At 36.9% G+C, this 24105-nt stretch overlaps 1 protein-coding gene across 8 annotated transcripts in view; it reads left to right on the top strand.

The window, feature by feature from the left end:
• The first annotated feature begins 7585 nt into the window (after positions 1-7585).
• Positions 7586-24105, top strand: part of ZNF518A (zinc finger protein 518A) — a 52996-nt gene continuing 36476 nt past the window's right edge. For 4 of the 8 annotated variants that reach the window (XR_013550538.2, XR_009612926.3, XM_060641885.3 and 1 more), the window contains exons 1-2: positions 7586-7694; positions 10180-10265. The gene's annotated coding sequence lies outside the window, so the exon portion shown is untranslated. Of the gene's footprint in view, positions 7695-7760; positions 8248-10179; positions 10266-11837; positions 11946-24105 lie in introns of those variants that run through there. The other 4 variants (XM_060641886.3, XM_060641882.3, XM_078434679.2 and 1 more) reach the window with 3 other exon arrangements.

The following is a 24105-nucleotide window of genomic DNA, read 5'->3' as shown; positions in this document are numbered from 1 at the left end:
AGAGAGAGAGACAGAGGACCCAAGACAGGCTCTGTGCTGACAACAGACAGCCTGATGTGGGGCTAGAACTCACAAACCACGAGATCATGACCTAAGCCAAAGTTGGTCACTTAACTGACTGAGCCACCCAGGTGACCCTTGCCTTTTCTTTTTAATAACATTATTCCTTCGTTTACCTTTTTTGAGGCAGTTTATTTCCCCCCAGAGTGAATTTGCATTCTGAAGTTTGATTTCATAGATTACTGTCATAGCATTAGATTACTTTATGCAATTTGGAATTTAATTTACTTCAGTGGGAAGTTTATCTTTTGTTTGTTATTCCCCTCCCCTCTCCTGTCCTCTCTTCCCTGTCTGGTTATTTTGAAGCCGTTTTTCTCAGCCTATCCAGCCCATGGTGAACAAGATTTTATATTACAGATTGTAGGGCTTCTATACGATTGGGGCTGTCACAATTCCCTATAGAGCCAGTGGAGAATTTTGTTTTGTTCCTGGGTCTTCCTGGGCTTTTCTTGTTCTTTCTCCTGACTTACATTTCCTATTTCCTACTTTCTGTATCTTCCTCTTTCTTGTGAGGAAGCAATATTTTAGAGAAGCATTACTTTTTTGGTAAAGAGTACAAGAGAGGTAAATTTGGGAGAATTTCCCTTTCTGAAAATGTTTTGAATCCACTCTCGTGTTTAATTGATAGTTTGACTGATTATAGAACCCTGTGTTGGAAAATCATTTTTTAAGTATTTAGACTTCGGAGGTGTTACTCCATTGTGGTCTAGCTATTTGTGCTCTCGTTGAGAAATCTGACTCTATTTTTATTCACAATCTTTTGCATGTGATTCGCTTTTCCTTTCTGAAAGATTTTAGGTTTTTTATATCCTGAATTTTACAATGATATATCTTGGTGTGGTCATTGTGGTGGGCATTCAGTGAGTAAATGCAGGATGTAAGTTTATGTCCTTCAGTTCTGGGACAAGTTTCTTGTATTATTTATTTAATAATTCTTTCTTGTTTCTCTTTTTTTTTTTCATTTTCTAGAGCTGCTATTAATTGAATGTTGAATTTTAATTTTTTATGTTTCCTATTTTTTAATTCTGACTTTTTTTTCTATTTTGGAGAGACTTTTCACAATTTTATTTTCAAAACTATACTATTTTACAGTATACTTTAAATTTTCAAGAGCTCTTTCTTAGCCTCAGGATATCCCCTTTTCACAGTATTTCTATTCTTTCATAGATCCAATAGCTTTTCTTATTTATCTGAGGATATTATAGTTGCTTTTGTTTTATTTTGCTTTCTTCTCCTTCCTGCATCAATGCTCTTTCTTCAGAGTTACTTTCCTGTTTTTGTTTTTTTTACGAAAAACAATCTATATATTTTTAGAACCTTTTCTTGAATTTCTGCTTATCCTTGGCTCCTTAAAGTTTATACTTAAAAGTGAGGCAATTAGGGACACCTGGGTGGCTCAGTCAGCTAAGCATTTGACTCTTAATCTCAGCTCAGCTCTTGATCTCAGGGTCTTGAGTTCAAGCCCTGTGTAGGGCTCCACACCAGGTGTGGAGCCTACTTAAAAAATAAGTAAAAGTGAGGTGATTAATTAAACATTTACTGGATTGGTTATTAACCATTGGACTTTATTTTGGAGTCTTAGAGTTTTATTGGCAAAACCCTAAATGTTCATCTCTATGAGTGTTTTTCTTGAATTCTATCATTTCACCAGAGGGGAAAAAGGCAGTGGTATAATTTCATATTGGCCTCTTTTTCATTTAAATCTTTTGAATCTTTGCCTTTGTTCTGAGAGCCAATTTGCATATCCCTGGTTTCTTGAGTTTGAGAAACATTGTCCATCTTGGTGATAGGATTAGTTGAAGTGAAGACCTATTCTCCATGGACACATTTCTTACTTTCAGTTGACTTTCTTGGTAAATGCCAAACTGTCAGGATAATGTCTTCCTTTTCTGTTGTGGTCCAGGTTTCCTCACCTGTTAGGAAATCTATGAAATAAAAAATAGCTTGTTATGGGGTCTCCTTCAGCTTCTCTCTTCACTTTATGCCAACTTTAAAAATACTTTACTCTGGAAAATGTAGAACTATAATGCTGTAAGCAATTATAAGTATATAAATAGAATTCTGCTATTATTTCTCAGGTGGCAATTCACTTAATCCCAGAGTATAAATCATGATTGGTTTAAATCAATCACAACAACCCTGTTTTGCTTTGCCATTCCCTTTGTTCTAAAGGGGAATATAGGACTCAGTCTTGGCCAGGGAAACATAAGAAGGTTTTTGGAAGAGATTTTTCTCCCTGATAAGAGAAGACAGAACTTTTTTGCTTCTGTCTTTTAATATTTCTACATTTTTCAATGATTCCTTGTTCTTGCTTTGTATACTATCTTCCCCAGTATCTTTAAATATAGTTAGCATGTTTATTTTATTTTATTTTAATTTATTTTTTTTTAATGGTAGGCTTCTTCCTTAGTTTTCTTTTCTTTTCTTTTCTTTTCTTTTCTTTTCTTTTATTCAATATATGAAATTTATTGTCAAATTGGTTTCCATACAACACCCAGTGCTCATCCCAAAAGGTGCCCTCCTCAATACCCATCTCCCACCCTCCCCTCCCTCCCACCCCCCATCAACCCTCAGTTTGTTCTCAGTTTTTAAGAGTCTCTTATAGCATGTTTATTTTAAAGTCTAATCTGTTTTAATTCTTTTCAGATGGTATATGTTATTTGGTTTTATACCTTTCTTTTGGTTAATTTTTCTTATGAGTCTTGGGAGCTTGAGTTCCTCTTTCAGGTGATACGTGTTTGGGTCGGATGAAAAAACTGAGCCCTAGTTAACGTGTGCCCATTGGTGTGTGTCCCTTGGTATGTGAATTAATATGAGAGGAAAGAAAGAACCCCAGAGTTGAGAGACCACATGCCCAAAACCACTGCTGAACACTGTTGCCCACCCACTCAGCCCATTACATCATGAGCAACTTTTTCCTTTTTGTTGATGAGCCTTCAGTTCACCACAATAATTCTTGTTATTGCCTTTCTTTCCTACTATTAAAGAATTATTTAGTTTCTCTGAACAACAGCAAGGCAAGTCAAACATTTCTGAGATGATTTGCTCTTAACAGATAAGATTTCTATCAGTTTTCCTTTATCGCTACAGTGATGATTCAGTTATCACTAAATTGAGATATTTTTGACTGAAAATGTAAGAGCTAGGGAAAACAGGTATAAATGAGGGCTTTTTGGGGGGAAAACTGAATTATATGATCCCTCTATTCAACCTTATGCCTGAGGACAGAGGCAGGTATTTGTATCCTCTGGCACTAGGAAGACGTTCTGAAATATTTATTGAACTCTGGGCCACTTTTGTAATTTATATTGTGATAGTGTCATCTATCTCCTCCATCTGTCTGAGGCATTCTGAATCTATTCTTATATCAATCCTGGCTCTGTTTTTGTATATTCATCTCCATGCTGTCTTCTGTGTTTTCAGCTTCCAATTGATACCTTTCCATATATATCTATAACGTTTTCAAATAGAGCTTTTCCTTCTTCCTTGCATTTAATACTTTCCTCTTAAACAAGTTATGCTTTTCCTATTGCTGCATTATACTCTTTACTCCTACTCTATCCTGGCTCTCCAGGATTACCTCACTGCCTTGGAGAGTCCTGATATCAATAGAAACAAGGCATGTAAAGCTAATTTAAATGAGTTACTGTTTTTTTTTCCATCTTTAAAAAAAATTTTTTTTTAATGTTTTTATTTATTTTTGAGACAGAGAGAGACAGAGCATGAGCAGGGGAGGGACAGAGAGAGAGGGAGACACAGAATCTGAAGCAGGCTCCAGGCTCTGAGCTGTCAGCACAGAGCCCAACGTGGGGCTTGAACCCACAGACCGTGAGATCATGACCTGAACTGAAGTCAGATGCCCAGCTGACTGAGCCACCCAGGTGCCCCTTTTTTTTCCATCTTACAATTGTTTCTCATTTACTTCATCAGGCATTCTAGGATATACTGCAAAGATTTACATATCCCCTTAACTTCCACTCCCCCAACAAACAACATTAACAAAACATAAACATCAACGTTAATACAACTTCAGGACCACTGAGGCACTATATATAGTAGTATTAAGGAATATGTTTATTTAAAACAAGAAAATCTGGGTTTTGGTTTTTGTTTGAAGGGAGAAGTTAGAAAAATTTGCAGGTGGATGCAACTTGGAAATTTTAGAGTAATGAGTCAGATGATTTACTCTTACAAGTTCTTAAGTGTAATTTATTGATGTTAACATGGTCCGGTGTCACAGGTCTCACAGAAATTAGAGTTACCCTTAAAAAAACTTTCCAAAGCAATCAAATCAACTTACATAGTATTTAATCTCTACCAAACAGCATGCACGCACACACACTCCAAAAAAAGCCTTATACTTCTTTACTCTTTTAAAACATCAAATAATGAAATGTACTATACTTATGAAAGTATATACAAAATAGCATATATAACATATATGTGTACCAGATTTGTTTTCTTAAAAGAAATATAATTAACAAGCATTACATTTCCTCTTTTTATTCCTCTAAGGACTTGAATTATCTGTGCCACCTGCTCTCTTGCCCGCAGGATACAGGGATTCTTAGAAAGAATTTGATGTGATTGGGGATAAGGAGAAATACCCTAAAATACTTCGGTAAGGCCAGTATAGTTTATATAGTTTAATGTTCTTCATTGATGAAGATAGTATCCACTGAAAGAACTAAGAAAGAGTGACTATATCTTTAGTAACAATTTAATAAAAATAGCAGCATATCTAAAGTCATAATCATCTAGGAAATATGAGTTGAGAGGAAACTGGCAGGGATACCTATCCTAAAAATATTATCACCTGTTATATTTGAAATCCCAGTTTTGGAATTGTTCTGTTGAATCATTAAATCTTTTAGATATTAAGAATCTCCTACTGAACGAGTTACTCCTTGAGAGATCACGTCTTATTTATTAGAAGCACAGTTTCTAGCGCATGGTAAGGGGTTCAAGAACATATCTGCAGAATGAATATTAAAGAACAACCATGCAGAGGACTTTGGCTCAACTCAACTAACACTTGTTTGATGGCTTGAAGATAGTAATCAACCTATGGTATTCTTGACCAGAGAGTGGGACCATTTTAAGCTAGATTACCAGGTTCTTGGCATCTTTATTTTTCCAATTTTGGTTGTACTTGATTATATTATTGGAAGTAGGGAGTCTGGACTTGAGAGATCAGCAAAAAGGAGAGAGCCTTTTTCAGACTCTTACTCTTTAAATATTATTTAATTCTTTAGTTACAATTGTAACAGCTATCCTTTATATAATATTATACAATACTTATGACATACCAAGCTATCTACAACTAAAAGCATGCTGTTTTTGTAAATATACTGTATATATTTATGTAAATATATGTATATATAGGCTTGTTGTAATTTTATTACAATATGGCATTACCTATGATTTAGAGGTGTGAATCCCTAAAGTGAAATGTAATTCCCACTTGTATACTATTTTTTAGGAGAAAATTTCACTGTCTTGAAGTGATCTGCTTCCTGACACAATCACCATTATTTATATATTTAAAAGGAGAAAGAGGTTTGTAATCAAGATGGAAACTTTGTGGCTATCACCTCCATCATCACTTCTACCATGGGTACTGTGGGCGCCATGGAGTTGATTTCTGTCTTCAATCTACCAACTGTTATGTATTGCATAATTCTGTGCAACTCAGAGATTAAGTACCCTCAGCTAGTAAATAGCAGATTGAGGTGTTCAGAGGAATCAACAATTTACAGCATTAAATTAACTCTATCCCCAATAACTATCCTTCTCAACTACAAAATATTTTTTTAAACTATGATTCCATTGTCTCTGCTTTGTATTCTTTCTTTCTCTCTCTTTTAACATCTTCTTTCCTTCCTTTCTGTTTTACTCTTTTTTTTTCTGTGCTAACCCAATGTTCAAAATCCAAAAAGTGGGCAAGAAAGTGGGTGGAGGTTGTATGATATGGATGACAAAAAAGGGAAGAGAGAAGTTTGTGGTTGAACGATACCTTATTTACTTAAAAAAAAAAAAAAACCTCACACATATTCCAATTCTTCCGTATCATATATACAGGTTTGCAATGTTTTCAGATGAACATATATGTATAAGCAAAAATGAAGTTAATAATGCAAATACTGTGGAGGAGAGGGGTGCAATTTCTTAATTTGAAAAACAAAAAAACAACAATTACATCAAAACACAAAACAAACAACTCTATCATATTCCCAGCTATCATCTTTTTTGCTATTAAAAATAAAAACTCCTGATCCTTTCTTTACTCTGTGATATGTATGCCTGTGTGACTTGCATGCAAATGAAGACCAGAGAGAGGGGGATGATGTTTAATGCAAAATAAAATCCATTTTGTAAACATGTTCTCTATCTGATAAGGGCCTCCCTTTTGGTATTTATAGAAGATTTCTCCTTGTGTATTTTATACAGGCATATGAGTACAAGATATATAAGTACATCTAAGGTGGATTACTGCTCATTTGCATTTTCCAGGAGGCATCGTGCAGACCAATAGACCCAGTGATAAGAAATTTCCTTAAGGACAAGGAGGATTCCTCAGTGTGCTTTTTATTAAAGGATGCAGAAAATCTTGTGTCTGGCTACAGGTTGACATTTTCAAAGCATACTCTAAGACAATAAAAAATGTTTATGATAAACATTAATTTTTTTTTCAACGAAGACAACTCGATTGCAGTTTCACTTTTAATATTAATATTTTGATGTATACCTCTGCCCCAGATTTTTTTAGTTTTTGCTATATATATATATACATATATATGTATGTATATATATATATGTATGTGTGTATATATATATATATATATGAAGGTATATATATGTAAGTTTATAATATGTAAAAGTGAAATTAATAGGTTGGCTTTCAGAAATGCTCTACAAGAGACAAGGGGAGCCATTCCGGCCTTTGGGAGAAACCCAATCATAATATTAATTGGCCTCTTTGTCCAGCTCAGTTGTGTGATGTTGTGGAAGGATTCCTTTGATGGGAATGAAATCTCCCTTGTTGTAACGACAGTTTTCAGATCAATTATTATATATGTGCACGTTTGGAGTTCAGTATATCTTCCTGAGGGTCTTGGGCAGCTTCCTTCATTGACGTGGGCTGCAATGGCTGCTAAAACCTGGGAGTCAAAAGCAACGAGGAGGAGACGCCATTTGCAAAGCCGGAAATGATTAAAATCTCAGGGTTGAGACCATTCCCAGTTAGTAAGGGCTTGCCAAGACCACAGTTCCTGCTTCTGGTGTCTACTCTGAAGAGCATAGAGTAGAGGTTTGTCTACCCCAACATGGGCAGTAGGATCTCTGCAGCTGCTGGAGAACACAGTGGGAGGGTGAGTCACTGGCGTGGCAGGCATCGGGGAAGCGCGCTAATTTGAGAGGTCAGCGGCAAGTCCAGCTCAATGGCCTAGTCTCGCCAGGCTAAGGCGCGAACCCTGCCGGCCTCCGTCCTCTTCCGCTCGCTTCAGGTACTGCCCGGCGGATCCCTCCGCCGCAGCGTGCGCTACCGGTAGCGCCGCGATCGGCTTTTCGGCAATACCCGGATGGAAGCGTAATGGCCGCCATCGGGGACTCGCAGGCAATGGGGACCACGACAGGTATTCCCTATGAACGGGGCCGCTCAGACTTGTTAGGATGCCGGGACTTCTAGATGGCCAGCCAGGGGGCAAAGTGCGAGTTTGTGGGGGTGTCAGGGTCCCCTGAACCGGCTCAGGGATCCGCCTCTCGTGATAGGAAGCGCCTGCTAAATAGTCCCGGCTATTCAGCGCTTCCGCCTAACTTGCCGCAAAGTTTTTCTAGAGAAGTGGGCTCTTTTACCCGGCGCTCCTGCAGGCTGCTAGAGCTAGCCTTCTGTTCCTTAGCTGGGTTTGCACTACGTTCGGGCTCTTTGAACTCCACACTCTCCCACAGCTTAGGAGCTGGAGCGGGAGCGCGGCGACAGTGTGCCTCCGCGCGCCCGAGGGGAGCCGAACCCCGGAGGAAGGGGCGGATCGGGCGCGGTGTTTGGGACGGAGCGGGGCGCGCGGCGCTCGAAGCACCCACTCGGAGCGTTCCGGGGCTGGTGGAGACAGCATGGGCAGTCCTGCGGCCGCACCCCTCGAGCTGTAGATTCGCAGGCCCACGGCAGCCCGACTCGACGGCGTCCCCATTGTGGGTCCAGTTTGTGGTCATTGGAGGTCTTTTCTTGCAGATACGCACAGCTCTCTGGCGCGCGCTCTCTCCTCCAGAGTTGGCCAAAGGCGCCCTTCCTTGCAGACCCCAACCACACCCAGTGGCAGATGGATTTCTTTGTAACTGGCTTTCTCACTTGTAGGGTCCATTTTGAGTCTATTCTTAACATGGTGTCCTCATTGTCAAGTAGACAGTCTCTTCCTAGATGGATATGGTAATGGAATATATGTAGGGTGAATGTATATGAGGTAAAATGTTGTAACTTAGGAAGAGCAACAAAACAGATGTGGTAGCTTTAAGGTTCAGAATACAAAAGTTTAGGCTCAGTTTTCTTTTTAGGTTTAAATTTGGGGCGTTTAGTGTTTGTGATCTATTTTAGTGAAAACATTCGTTTAGTATGTTTGGATATCAAAAGTCTAAAAAAAAACACCAGAAAAATAAAATAAGTCAATAGTTAAGGAATTCGTAAGAATGCTTGAACTTTGTGTGGCTGTAGCAATGGTGAAACAAGACGCCAAACTGTACATCAGGGTAGGAATTTCATTAACTAGAGCGTCTGTGTGTTAGGCCTAGTTTACTGTTTTTTTTTTTCTTTTTTCTTTTTTATGCAGTAAGGGATCGGATTTGAGTGTACTCTAAAATTAGTATCCTCAGGTTGAACAGATAGAAACCACTTAAATCGATGCAATGGAATACCCTGACCTCTTTTAACTGCAAATCCGTAGAAATGGATTATCTTTCAGCAAAACTATATGTTTCTGATATTCATGAAGAAAGGCATTGCATTGTATTAACATTTTTCAGGCGTTAGCATTTCATGAGTATGGTAAGCATAGTAGACCCCGTTATTTTTGTTAAAATTCTCATAAATAAGATGATCCCCAGGTTTAGAAAATTGTTAACAAAAGGGAAGGGAGGGATAAAATAAAAGTATCTAACCTATATTGCACATCCAAATTTTTCTTTATTTTTTGCAGTGAAAGTAAGTATAAATACCAATTCAAAACGTTTTAGATATGGTTTTATGGAAGGGTAAAAGGATCAACAACCATGATGAATACCTACTATGTGCATTGATAATGTATGAGCTTTTAAATGGTTGAGATTTTTTTTATCATCACACTTAAAATCCTATCCTATTCTCTGGTAATAGTATGTTGCGGTCCCAAGTTTTTATATCTTGAAGCATTCCAGAGGATATATTTTAGCATAAATACACAATTTGACTTTAAAACATACTTTAAACACGTCATTTAATGTACTTTTATTGTTTACTTTTCTGTTTGGAATTGTTCTTACTGAAGCAATGTTTGCTTTAGATCACTTAATACAACTTTTTTTTTGATGATAAAAGACTTGAGGGTTTTTTTGCCCAGTTCCTTTGGGTACTCTACTAAAAGTTTTGTGATAAAGCACTATATAAGCAGAAGAAAAGAATTGTAATAAAGTTGAAGTTTTTATTAATTATCTGATCCCAGGTGTGTAGAGGCTATGAATGTTTCAGTTCTACATGGGGTATTGACTTTACATGGTCAGCAATATACATGGGATACTAGCACAATGAGTATTAAAAGGTAGTATTTTGGTAGTAGGATATCTGGGGTGGAATCAGATCTAGATTGTTCTAAGATTGTGATTTTGGGCAAGATTCATTTTCCTGATCTTGTAATAAATGAATTGGATGGAGTCTAAGCTCCCTTCTAAGCTTTGAGTTTTCTGATTTTTATAAATTTATAATGTTATCACGGAGTAGCAATGATGGGTTATTTGCCTAAGGGCAGAGAGGTTTTTTTGTTCCTTTCAAATTTAAACACATAAGTTGAATATGAAGCATAATTGAATCACGAGTATAAAAAACATTTTACTAACAGTTTATGCAGTCAGTTTTAAACTCTTGGTCTTCATTTCCAGATATCGTCTCTTCTTTTGACCACTGTTCCTGATTGTGGCTTTGTCCAAGCATTAAATTGCGTGCCTTTTGTTCCTTGAAGAAGGAGGTATGGTAAAGATTGAAGTATTACAGTATGTAGTCTATTAAGCAGTAAGTTAATATGTTTTGATATGGTACAAAAAAATAAAAGAGTTACGAGTTTTCATAAGTTATAGTTTTATGTTTGGCTTAAATAAAAAATACAGGTTTCCTTTTAATGTTGGCAGAAAAGGTAGTTTTGGTTTCCTAGTTTGTTATTTAACATTTCATTAGAAATCTAAAGATAATTTAAGCTGTATTTTTCTAAACATAAAGACAACATTAAGGGCTTTTGGGTAATGAATGATGGAGACATATATGGTAGGAAGATGTTTTGAAGTTTTATAAATGACCAGAAGAGTGTTTGTGTTTTGCTCTGGTAAGTGTAAAGTAATGCTCCTAAAAAAAAAAAAAACCCGATATTTATATCATGATTAATGGCATCTACATTATGAATCAGGAAAGGTATTTGGGAATCACTGTGGAGTTAGGACTTGTTTCCTGAAGGCAATCATCTGAATATCCTGGTGTGAACAAAAAGAAGGGGGAAAATCTGCCATCGAATCCAAGGTATTGTAAATAAAGCTTTGCAAACTCAGTGGAAAATATTGTACCCTTGTACAAAAATACAGTTTATCTACCGTGGAAGCACAGTTTCTCTTGCTGTTTGTTTTGGGTAGGTACTGGATACCACAGTATTATAATTCCCCTCACCAAATGCAGTAAGTATACCCATAAATATAACTCTAAATTAGAAATAAGATTATGTACGGGACACCCGGGTGGCTTAGTTGGTATAGTGCCCAACTTCAGCTCAGGTCATGATCTCACGGTTCACGAGTTTGAGCCCTATGTCAGGCTCTGTGCTGACAGCTCAGAGCCTGGAGCCTGCTTCAGATCTCTCTCTGCCCTTCCCCCGCTCACTCTCTCTCCCTCTCTCTCTCCCTCTCTCAAAAATAAATAAACATTAAAAAAAAATAAGATTATGTATATAACTACTAAAAAAGTGGAAGAGGATTATACCAACTTAAATTATTACTTTACTAATCATAACCATGTTTTGCCATGAGTTTTACTAGCAGATGGTTTTCTTTTCAGGGTCATTTTTCACAAAGGCAGGAATGTTTTATTTATTTTATTTTTATTTATTTATTTATTTTTTAATGTTTATTTATTTTTGAGACAGAGAGAGACAGAGCATGAACAGGGGAGGGGCAGAGAGAGAGGGAGACACAGAATCTGAAATGGGCTCCAGGCTCTGAGCGGTCAGCACAGAGCCCGATGCGGGGCTCGAACCCACGGACCGTGAGATCATGACCTGAGCCGAAGTCGGACGCTTAACCGACTGAGCCACCCAGGCGCCCCAGGAATGTTTTATTTTATTAGAAGTTAATATCTAACAACTACAGTGAGTACAAAGCAACAAAGCTTAGATACCAGGTTATTATTTATGTTCATTTATATGTGTAATTTCTTCCTACATAACAATTGTTTGACCTCTAACTGAATTAGGTTTGCATGGGTACTGTGTTGTTTTCTGAATAAAGTAAATGCTGAGTGCTAAGAATTTTCTTTACTGTGTTTGATCCATAATTCTCAGAAGAAGTTACACAATGAAGAGTGAGAACTTGAAATGTAATGAAGTAAACAAGAGGCTGCTGTATGATGACTTACCAAAATGATTTGGATTATTCCATCTTGAAAAATTGTGAGCAGAGTCTGACTAAATTTTAAATTTACTTTTTATTTTTTTAAGTTTACTTCCTAATTTTGAGAGAGCACGTGAGAGAGAGAGAGAGAGAGAGAGTGCAAACAGGGAAGGGGGCAGGCAGAGAGGGAGAGAGAGAGAATCCCAAACAGACTCCGCACCTTCGCAAGGAGCCTGATGTGGGACTCGAACCCATGAACCATGAGATCATGACCTGAGCCAAAACCAAGAGTCAGGCATTTCACTGACTGAGCCATCCGTGTGTCCCTGACTAAATTTTAAAATCGTGATCGGTATGACTGCATGAAATAGGTATCAGAATATCAGAATTAAGTTGCATGACTTGAAGCTTAGGATAATTAAGTAGGTCTCACATGGGTCTTATTTTAAGAAGTGGTAATAGCCAAAAACAAATATTGGCTTTGTGGAAAGTCTAGTAAGTGCAAAATGTGGTAAAATCATCACCAATTCCTAATTAAAATTGGGTTGTTAGAGGTTATAGCTGGTAGAAAAAAATTAGACATATATATGTTTTTATTGACCTTGAACAATGTGGGGGTAGGTAGATTTCCAATTCCATGCAGTTGGAAATCTGTGTGTATTCTTGTGACTCCCCTAAAATTTAACTGCTATAAGCCTTCTGTTGATTGGAAGCCTTACTGATAGCATGAACAGTTGAATAACACATACTTTGTATATGTGTTAGAGGCTGTGTTCTTAAAATAAATGAGGATAAAGTAAGCTAGGGAACAGAGAGTGTTGTTAAGAAAATCATAAGGAAGAGAAATATATATTTGTAGTACTGTATTGAAAAAAATCTGTGCATAAGTGGACCTGTGCAGTTCAAAGCTGTGCTGTTCTAGGGTCAGCTGTATGCTAATTTGCTCAACTCCATATCTCTTCGTTTGGGGAATCATCTCTTCACCTATCATGTGTGGTTGATAGGCTGCCTGCCAGACGTATACTCTTATAACCCAAACCTAGTCATCCCTATTGCAACAGTGATTGCGTATTGATCCAGCAGAGCCAATTAGAATCCTTTGACATTGATGTATGAATGCTAGGAGAAAGATGCTCCCTTTTTTCTGAAGTTATTAATCTGGGTGTTAGTAGGATTCTTATTAATTAATTCAGATGAACTCTTATTAATCTGGGTGTTAGTAGTAGGGTGTTAGTGCATTCTTTCCCACATGTATAAGAACCCCATCTGTAGTAGGAGAAAGTGAAACCATAAATAAATGGGAGATAGGTTGAGGTAGCATGCCAATTTCAGTTCCAGGGACTGTGGTATGAGATATCTATGGTTTTCTTTTGATTCTGTCAGCTACCCTGGTGTCCTTTCCAGTCCCATGAGCCAAAATTTTGTATATAAATTAGTTTGAATTGGATTGCAGCAGAAAATGTTCTGATGAATATTTGGTCCTTATGAATTTAAGATCTATAGCTTCAAGTTGACCACGTCCATCTACAGTTTGCCCTTTTCTTCCACCTTATGAAGAATGCCCATTATTCATTCATCATTCATGTATACATTTAGTCTTTCATTCAACCTACAAACATTTGTTGAGTGTCTACTATGTACAAGTATGTGCAGCTGCCTGGATAGTCAAGGATTATACCTACTTGCTGAGGATGATGGACTTCCTTTAATGTAGCACATTTTTATATACTTAGGTTACACAGGTCAACAAGAGTGTGTTGAGAATAATCAGTGCTGTGCTCAGCATTTTAGTAATATGAAAGAATAAAAGGAATTGTTTGCCTTCAAAGTGCTTACAGTTTAGTTAAGGAATCCAGATTAATGTGTATGAAATGACACAAACAGCAGGTAAATGCATATACATTCATGTAGTCTGGATATTAAATCTGAGTTCTGATAGAAAGGAAATTAGTGAGGGTTAGAAGGTTTCTTGAAGGATGTATGAGTGCAAATAGGTTTTAACTGATGAGTCATTTTGATAGGCACAGAATAATTGAGGAAAGGATGGAGTTGAAAATGACTAAGAACTGATCCAAGATAGGGAGGAGATTGGTTTGACTGTAACGGTTTGTATTTTGGGGAAATGAGAGGTAGTGATAATAAGGTTGACTATTTTAGGTAAATCCATGTATGAGGCATTTCGAAAGCCAAACAAATTTTATTTTCTGTTAAGGTGGGGATTGCTTTGAATAAAATGTTTATATTTCTTTGATGCCATTTTTGTGATGCTAAAGTGCAAAATAAGTGTAATCAAGTGATGTAAATTTACTTGTTGTGGAAAACATCTTGTTATATTTTCCGCCTTGGAAATTTTTTATTTTTATTTAAAAAAATTTTTTTTAACATTCATTTTTGAGATAGAGTGAGCGTGCGTGGGGCAGAGAGAGAGGGAGAGACAGAATCTGAAGCAGGCTCCAGGCTCTGAGCTGTCAGCACAGAGCCCTATGCGGGGCTCAAACCCACAAACCGTGAGATCATGACCTGAGCCAAAGTTGGAAGTTTAACCGACTGAGCAATGCAGGCACCCCTGCCTTGGAAATTTTTTAAAAACAATCATTAATTTGCGGTGTTGTTCTGTTTTATACATATTATACACATATATATATATATATATATAATTGGTGTCTTTCTTCTTACCTGCCCCTTTTTGAGAGATCCCATAATAACAGTGGCATAACCATACCCTTCCTCTAGAGAAACAGCCAGTTCAAAACTAATGTTGCAATAGATGTAAAAGCATTCTGAAAGAGATAAGGAATTAATGTTTGATTGCTCACATAACAATTGTTTTGAGCTCCAGATACTAGGAATGACGTATAGGCTAATGTGTCATTCTTTCATTAAATGCTGTTGTTAACTTCACCTTTTTTCAATAACCAGTTAGCTGATATTCAACTCAAGAGAATTAACATTTGGAACGTTCCTGTATACCAGGGTTGGCAAACTTTTGCTGTAAATGGCCAGGTAGTATATATTTTAGGCTTTGTTGGCAGTATGATCTCTACACCTATCAGCTGCTGTTGGAACACGATAGCAGCCATAGACCATATGTAAATGAACAAGTGTAGCTATGTTCTAATGAAACTTAATTTACAAAAAGCAGCAGGCCACATTTGGTCCACAGGGTGTTGGTGTGGACCACCTGTCATAGATTTAATGAGACATTTTATGCCACAGCTTCTCATAATCACATCTCCCCACTATCCTCCTTTCTAGTAATTATGGATCAGTTATCTTTATTATTTTCTAAGTTTACCTCTCCTACTTGTTCACTTTTTTTTCCTTCATCATCACTTTTTATCTTTTTGTTATATCATTTTCATAAGCACGTAATTATACTATAATTTCTCCCAGTTTAAAAAAACAAACAAAAAATAACTCCATTTCAGTTCCTTTGTCTCTTGGCCTTTTATAGTAAAACTCCTTAAAAGGGTTGTCTCCCTTTTATAGTAAAACTCCTTAAAAGGGGGCACCTGGGGGGCTCAGCTGGTTGGGCGTCTGACTTGATTTCAGCTCGAGTCATAATCTCACAGTTTGTGAGATTAAACCCATGAATTATTGTTAACATGTCTCTGCTGGTGATGTGGAGCCTGCTGGGGATTCTCCCTCTCTTTCTGCCCCTCCCCTGATTGAGCGTGCTCTCTCTCTGTCAAAATAAATAAACATTAAAAAAAAAAGTTATCTGTACTGCATCTATATCTCCCTTTTTTCCCTCCCATTTTCTCCTAAATCCATGCTAGTCAGCCCTTCTATATAACCCCACTGAAACCATTCTATCAGTGTCACCAATGGTCTTGACATTAAGTCCAGTGGTCAATTCTCAGTCCTCATCTTACTTGAGAGAGTTGATCAATACCTGATCCTGGAAACACATTGTTCACTTTGCTTTCAGGACACCACTCTCTTTACTTACCTCATTGGTCATTCCTTTCATCCTTACCAGCTGGTTCTTTCTCCTCTTTTTCCTCTAAATGTTGTAGCATCTTGAGGCTCAGGCCTTGGACTTTTCTCTTTGTGTACTTACCCCTTGGTGATTTCATTCAATTCTATATACATAAATATATACACGCACCAGTGATTCCCAAAATTTTATCTTACATCCAGACCTCCATATTCTGTATTCAGCTACACATCCACATTTCCGCTTGGCTGTCAGCTAGATACCTGAAATTCCACTAAAACTGAACTCTTGATATATATTCTATACTTATTGTTCCCACTCTGTCTTTTCTGTATTAATAAATAGCAATTCATTTCTTCATTTGCTGAAGTTGGAACTTTTGGAGTTATCCTTGACATGTCTCTTTCTCACAGACCAAACGGAGTCTGTCAGCATATCCTTTGGCTCTATCTTCACAGCATATCCACGGCCTAACCATATCACATTCTCTCCACCAAGCTACCATCATCTCTGACCTGGATGTTGTAATTATCTCCAAAGTGGTCTTCTTGCTTTCACTCTTACTTCCTTCCCAAATACTTTGTTCTTAACATTGTAGCCAAAGTGATCTCTAAAAAATAATTCAGCTTATGTTACTTCTTTATCCCAAATGTTCCAGTAGCTTCTCATCTTGTTTATAGTAAAACCAAAGTCCTTGTAGTATCCCTCAGGCCTTGTGTCAGTTCCCTCATCACTTCTTTGACCTCATCTACTGCTTTCTTCCCTGTGCTGTTTTCTTGTTCTAGGCCTACCGACCTTGCTATTCTCTGAACATGCTAGGGACGCTCCATACTCAGGGTGTTAGCACTCATTATTTCTTTTCTTGGAATGCTTTCTGCCTCAACGTTTTAAGATCTTGGCTTAAATAAGACTTTTTCAAATGAGGGCTACCTGACTTCATATTTAAAATTGCAACTCTGATTCTGCCTCTTTTTCACCATAGGTATTTATCACCTTTGAATATGTTACACATGTCATATGTAATAGGAATTTACTTATCTTGTTTATTATCTAAATAGCTAGTAGAGTGTTATGTCCATGAGGGGACGGGTTTTTGTTTTATTCATTGCTGTATTCTCAATAATTAGAACAAAGACTGGCACAGATTTGGTGCTAGCTGCATGCCCAACACTATGCCAGATGCTGGTGGTATAGCAAAAAACATGACAGATGTGTTCCTTATACTTATGCAGTTTTTATTTCAGTGGTAACGACAGATAGAAAATAAGTTGTCAAATATATAAAATATTGCCAGAGGAAAAAAAAGTGTTATAAAAAAGAAATACAAGGAGCTTAAATAGAGAATAATATTTTTCTGGTTGAGAAGCAACGCTTTATATGTTGGGGAGACCCTTCTGAGGTGATGACATCTGAGCTGAGACCTAAAAGATGAGAAAGATCTAGCCATTTGAAAACTAGGAGGAAGACCAATTCAATTCAAGCAGGGAACAGCGGGTGCAAAGGTCTGAGATAGGAAAGGAGTATTTGAGGAACTGAGAGGCTGTCTGTGGTAGCTTGCTGGAGTGCATTTACAGATGAGGAGATTGGTATGAGGTGAAGTTTAGGAGAGAGGTCCAGGACCAGATGTCACTGCTCCTTGTAAGTCTTGGCAGAGATTAAATTTTGTTTTAAGTGCTTTGGGAAGCCACTGTAGATTTTAAAGCAGGGAGCATTGTGATCTATTTTATATTAAGATCGCGTTTGCTCCTGTGTGGAGAATGGATTCACAGGAAGGTGGTGGGCAAGAGAGAAGCATGAATGCCAGTTAGGTTATTTTAATCCAAGTTATAGATGGCAGTGGACTGAGAAGATGGTGGTGGAGGTGGAGAGAATTCAAGATGTATTTTGGAGATAGAATTGACAGGACTTGCTTATGGATTAGTGTGGGAGTAAGAGAAAGAAGGCGCAGAATGATTCCTTCATTTCTGGGATGAGTAACTGGATGGATTGCGGTGCCATGTTACTATGGTGGGGCAGCCTGGGAAGTGGAGTTTGTTTCTGTCCTTGAGGCAGGTGCTTTATAGAGCCAGAGAAAAATGAAATAGTTTATATTGTTTTGAGAAGCAGGGGGGAAATGGATTACATGTTGATACATGTTCTCCCAATCAAATAGCCATAAATCTTGATTCCCACCCCCCACCATGTGTTCCAAAATCTTAAGTAAAATCTGCCTGCTCTAAGTTACTGCCACAACAAAATGACAAAGAAGAAAGGCACGAGAGATGAAATAACCTTTCTCCTTCCCATACTAAATTTGGTGGTCTTTATTTCACTTTGGATAGATTACTTTGATTTTTCTCCCAATTCCTACATACTGAAAATGGGATTTCTGACTATGTGAGAGAGAACGTGCACGTGCGCGTGAGCTTGTGTGTGTGTTTTAAATCAAATTCCATTGCAGCAAAAAAAGTTTACGTGATCTGTAACGTTTGCTATTTGCTATAAAGTCATTTAATCTGAAATCACAGGAAGTCAGATATTTGGGTTGCAAATAAAAGAATGAGTCGGGAGTGTGTTAGGACCCTGTGTACCAATCATCCTTGACTTTCGTGAGGCATAAGTGAAAAATATAAAATAGAACTTCTCTTTAAGGGAGGTAAAACTTAAAAAATGAAATGATGTAACTATAAAGCAGTGTAATGAAGTGGTGAACAATGGCTGTACTTTAAATGGATATGCAGAGAAGGGAGAGATTAGTGTGTATTGCAGAAGGTTTCGTGTGCCTATAGGAGGTAGAATTAGACAGGAAGTTTGACTAGTATGGAATGAAGATAGAAGGGGATGACAAGCCTCGTGAGAAGAAGCAGGATGAACAAAGATAAATAAAAGTGTATGTGTAGGTAGTGGATAGCATCTTAGATATTGGGCACTGTACCTTATGGATAATGAGCAGTCATCATCTCAGTAATAAGAAATAAGATTAAGGGGTGTTTGGTGGCTCAGTTGGTTAAGTGTCCACTCTTGATTTCAGCTCAGGTCATAAACTCGAGGTTTGTGGAATCGAGCCCGGTGTAGGACTCTGTGCGGACAGTACAGAGCCTGCTTGGGATTCTTTCTCCCCCCACTCTCTGCCCCTCCCCTTCTCATGCTCTCTGTCTGCTCATGCTCTCTGTTTCTCTCTCCCAAAATAAATAAATAAGCTTTAAAAAAAAAAAAAAGATGAACCTGAACTGCTTCTGTATTTTAATTTTTCCATTTTGTACTCCTTCATAATTGTATCAGTGTCACTAGCCTACCTGAGTGGTACATGGCTCACATGTATTCTCGCATTTTGAACATTTCTGAATCTGTACTTCCTTACATCTGCATATTTAACTCTTTATTTTTCTTTTCTGTTTAAGTTGTTTATTAGGCCACAAAGATTTGGAGGGAGCTGGCTTTTATTATGTGTGTATATGTATACAATATGTATGTGTATATATACATATATATACAAAATAGATACACATACACATATATATATGTATTATATATGTGTGAGTGTATGTGTGTGTGTGTGTGTGTGTGTGTATATATATTCTACAAAATTTATTCTTTCACTTGTTTAAAATATGATAGGTATTAGGGGCACCTGGGTGGCTCAGTCAGTTAAGCGTCCGACTTTGGCTCGGGTCATGATCTCGCTGTCAGTGAGTTCAAGCCCCACGTCGGGCTCTGTGCTGACAGCTCAGAGCCTGGAGCCTGTTTCAGATTCTGTGTCTCCCTCTCTCTCTGACCCTCCCCCCGTTCATGCTCTGTCTCTCTCTGTCTCAAAAATAAATAAACGTTAAAAAAATAAATAAAAAATAAAATATGATAGGTATTATTAGCCCTGTAGGTAAACTTTTTAAATACTTAAAACAGCTATAAAAAAAAGTAAGCCCAGAGTGTATGTTTCAAGTCATGAAAAGATTATTGTTTTGAAGGCGTTATATGGTTCTGCTTTGAAAATATGTTTTAGGGTTTTTTGTGTTTTCTTCTAGATCCCTTTTAGACAGAACTTTACATTTTTTCAGTAAGCTCTACTGATGCATGCTGCTTTTGTTTTACCTCTAGTTATATATTCATATGACTGTTTTGAATTCAGTTATCTCTGTAGAAAAAATTTGGTGACTCAAGGAATGAAATTGTTATACAAAATAATGACTAATTATATTAGTCTTTCCATCTGTGTAATGTGACAAGTTAGGTTATGGAGCTACATGCTAAGTTACAAATGGGGCAAAGCTAAAATCAGAATTTTTTAGTTCTTTGTTTACTGTTTAAGCAACTGGAATGTAATAAAGAGCATATAGATTCTTCCTTTTTATACCGTTTCAATAAAGCTAAAGACTGTAAAATGTCTTTGCTTTTTAGTCTGTTGTAGACAGCAAACAAAACTCTAAGAATGATGCTTTTTGATTTATTCTATTCAAATGTTCTTTATCCTTGGCGTTTTACTTTAGGAATCATCTTTTTAAAAATTTTCTGTGTGTTTCTTAATATGCGAACACTGCCAGTTCTGTGGTTCCTTACTCTTTATGTGGATTGTCACTTAGTCCTCTGATTTTCCAACTTCTATTTTTACTGTCTCCAATATATCTTGCTTTCTAGTAGCGTTCTAATAATATTTCTAAAATAGTGCCTTTATAACTTCTCTCTGCTCATGGGCTAGCCATGGCTCCTGGTTACCTTTCATTTCAAGTTCAAATCTGTCCTCTGTAGTCTGTTCTCACTTAACCTCCCTATTATACACATTCTCTGTGATCTCAATCCTGCAGTGCCATGAGAGAAAAATGCCTTTCTTCAGTGTTACTCCATTTTTCTGGTCTGGATAGCCTTTGCTCCTTTCTTGCAAGTTTAAGTCCTTTCCTCTTTAAAGGATCATCACAAAACCTACCTTTCTGTGAATTAAATGCAGTCAGCATTGATCTATCAACTTAATGCCTTAAGAGTCTTTAGTTACAAGTAATAAAACTAGCTTAAGCTAGTGTAAGTTAGGGTAATCTGAAAAGGAGGAATTTATCTTAAGGATACAGATTTCCTAGAATTCAAGGGCAGGAATAGATGCAGGCCGCAGTAAAGCCTTGGTGGTAGTAACATTGCCCTCTTGGTTTCACTCAGGAGTACTTACGAAAGCTGATGCTTCTCTCCCTGCTGTTTGGGTACGTTTGTCTTCTGCTATGCCATGCTGTCATTCCCTAAAAGAAATTAATCTGTTGTCAGTAGTTTAGGACGTATCTTTCTATAGATTTGTCTATGCTTATGCAAACATACCCTCATACTATCTTTTCTCCTGACATGAAAATGGGGATCTTTCCTCCTAATTTAAAAATGTGTTATATGCCGTCATCTGCAACTTCCTTTTTTAAAAACAAACAAAAAAATTCACAATGAAATCAATTCAGTACGTACATCTTTTTGTTTATAGTGTTTTCGTGTGGATGGATGTTGCATAATTAATCATTTTCCTACAAATGAACATTTAAGTGATACCGATACATATGTTGTACTTTTATTTATGTAAGATGGATTGTTAAAAGTGCAGTTTATGGGAGTATACTTAGATAATGTGTAGGAAATTTATTATTTTCAAGGAAAATATAAATTGCCTAAAGTGGCTCAAGCAGTGGAAACCCTGAAGAGCCCAGAAACTGTAGAAGAGCTTGCAAAGGTTGGAAGACCTAAAATCTAAAGAGGTACCAGGCTCATGTGGTATTTTTGGTGCAATCGTGTAATTTTAAGGAGTAGGCAATTTTCATGTTTAGTGAACTAATTCCAGAGGAGATGAAATTGTGGAAGTTATTCCGATTTCATTTTACATATTCTCCATAATGCCAACATCAAAACTATTAAAGATAGCAGAAAATTCTGAATAAAATTTTGTCAGGTCAAAACCAGCACTTTATTAAAGAATAATATGCTTAACTAATGTAAAAACAGTTCAACATTATACTTGCTCTTCATTTCATTGTATAGTATACAGGTTTCCTTCACTATCTGAAACAAGAGTGGTCCTATGAAACCTTTTGTAGGCTGAAAATGGTATAAAGTGAAGAAACAATTACCATTCCTTTAGGTGGAAAAGTTTTGGGTGTTCTCAGAGCCAAAAAATAACCTTAGTCTTAGGCTTTTCTGATATCTTGAGGCATATCTTGTTGGTGGAGGCAGAAATAATCGCGATAAAAGCACAGATGCTCACAAACACAGTTCAGAGCTATGGCCATGTTGAATGCTGACATGTTGATTTGTAGTTCCTGGGGAAGGAGCTTGGTGGTGCCACTCACTGCTTGGGGTGTGCGCTGCCTCTGTAAGAGCTTGCTGCAAACAAAGGCTGAAAGCTGTTTCTGCTCTTTACTTTTTTTTGTAAAACCATGTCTTTTGGTCAGCAAAAACATACTAATGTAGGTCTTGTAAGTGAAGTGGCATAATGCAGACTTTTTGAAAAGTGAACTTTCAAAAAGCAGGGGATACCTGTATAGAAAGAAATAGTTGAATTTAGATCGTTACAGTTTTTCCTATTTCTTTATCTTTTTTCTTTTTAAAAAGTTTTTATTATTTTTTTAGTGTCTTTCTTTTAACAGTGTATTGAGATCAGGAAGCATATTGGTTGATTACCATTTGTTTTCTATGTAAAATACATAAAACTTTTTATGAATGTATAACTGCATTCGTAACTGTTACTCTGGTAGTGCCAACCTTTTTACTTTTTTAGGTAACATCATGGCTCACAAATTATTAAATAAGCAAAAAATTGCTTCTCAATAGCATGAATTTATATACAATGAGTGACCTCTAATAGCATGATTTTATATTCGTTGAGCATTATGTTCACCTCCAACTTTATGGCTGTTATACAGTCTTTTCTGCAGAGGTGTGATTGGGTACTTGTGTACTGATGTGAGGAGTGTAGTGTTGAATGATACCTATTTTGTTTTGATTTCCACCCTTTAGTGTCTACATCCCACAATTTTGTGCTGGCATCAGGTTTGTTCAGAAAAAACTCAGTTGGTTTATGGCAGAATTCACTTGCTTTGTTTGAGAATTTCAAAATTTTCGTGGCTTCGTACCACTTTTTGATAAAGTTTCATAACTGTGGTCTAGACGCAAAGAGGTCATTCTTCTCACATCAAAATGTAAGCTGTTTGCTTATGCTGTGATAAGGAGGTATGCCAATGTGGAGGCCGTAGTGATCCAAGGACAACATTTGAAGAAACAGTGACTTAGGATACACTGGTAATCACTATAAACATTTTTATGTGTGTATTCCTGACTTCTTACTATGAGTCTGTATGGGTCTATGTCTCTTCTCTATACACCTATTAATTTTTGAGCAGATTAAACCCTAATATGTCTACTGTTTGTTTCTTGTTTTTTTTTTCATTGAATGCATCTTGGATCTCTTCCTATCAATAAATGTAGGTTTGCAGTATTGTTTTTAAAACTGAATAATATTCCATTAAATGAAAATACTATAATTTGTTTATTTTACTATTTTCTTTAATCTTTTTTTTTTTAAAAGCTTATTTATTTTGAGACAGAGAGTGCGCACACACACACAACTAGGGGAGGGGCAGAGAGAGAGGGAGAGAGAATCCCAAGCAGGCTCCCTGCTGTCAGCGCAGAGCCTGATGTGGGGCTTGATCTCACAAACCATGATATCATGACCTGAGCTGAAATGAAGAATTCGACACTTAACTGACTGAGCCATCCAGGCTCCCTGTGAAAATACCATAATTTACTTATTGGTGGACATTTTGTTATTTTTGATTTTGTGATTTTGTAAGCGATGCTGCAATGAGCATGATTATTACCTTTAAGATACCTTTCTAGAAGTGAATCAGTAGTTCTATACTTGCTTTCCAGTTGTGTATAGATTTATATTTTCTTGTATATTAAAAAATATATACTATTGTGTATGTAACTATATGTAACATAACTATGAATTGTTTATAATAAATATAAATGAATATACACATAGCAAACTGTTCTTTGTAAAGATTGTATCATTAGTATATCATAGTGACTCTGTTACTAGAAAATGAAATTTTAAAAACGAAGGCATACAAAATACAAGTCAAAATGTTTATTGTTCGATTCAACAGATATGAATTTAACTCTGTCAATTTGCTACAGTAGTTTCTAAATGCTTACTCTCAGTTTGCATACATATGTCGTCATGGACTAGTGACAGATGTTTTATGGACCATCGGCAGGACCATATTTTTAGTAGCACTATTTTATTTTGGCCTAGGAGTCAACGTAGAAGGGGGAAAAAGGGG

Source organism: Panthera onca, chromosome D2, assembly GCF_046562875.1.
Source record: "Panthera onca isolate mPanOnc1 chromosome D2, mPanOnc1 haplotype 2, whole genome shotgun sequence".
In the NCBI taxonomy this organism is placed as follows: domain Eukaryota; kingdom Metazoa; phylum Chordata; class Mammalia; order Carnivora; family Felidae; genus Panthera; species Panthera onca.
This window is presented reverse-complemented; position numbering and strand designations above follow the sequence as displayed.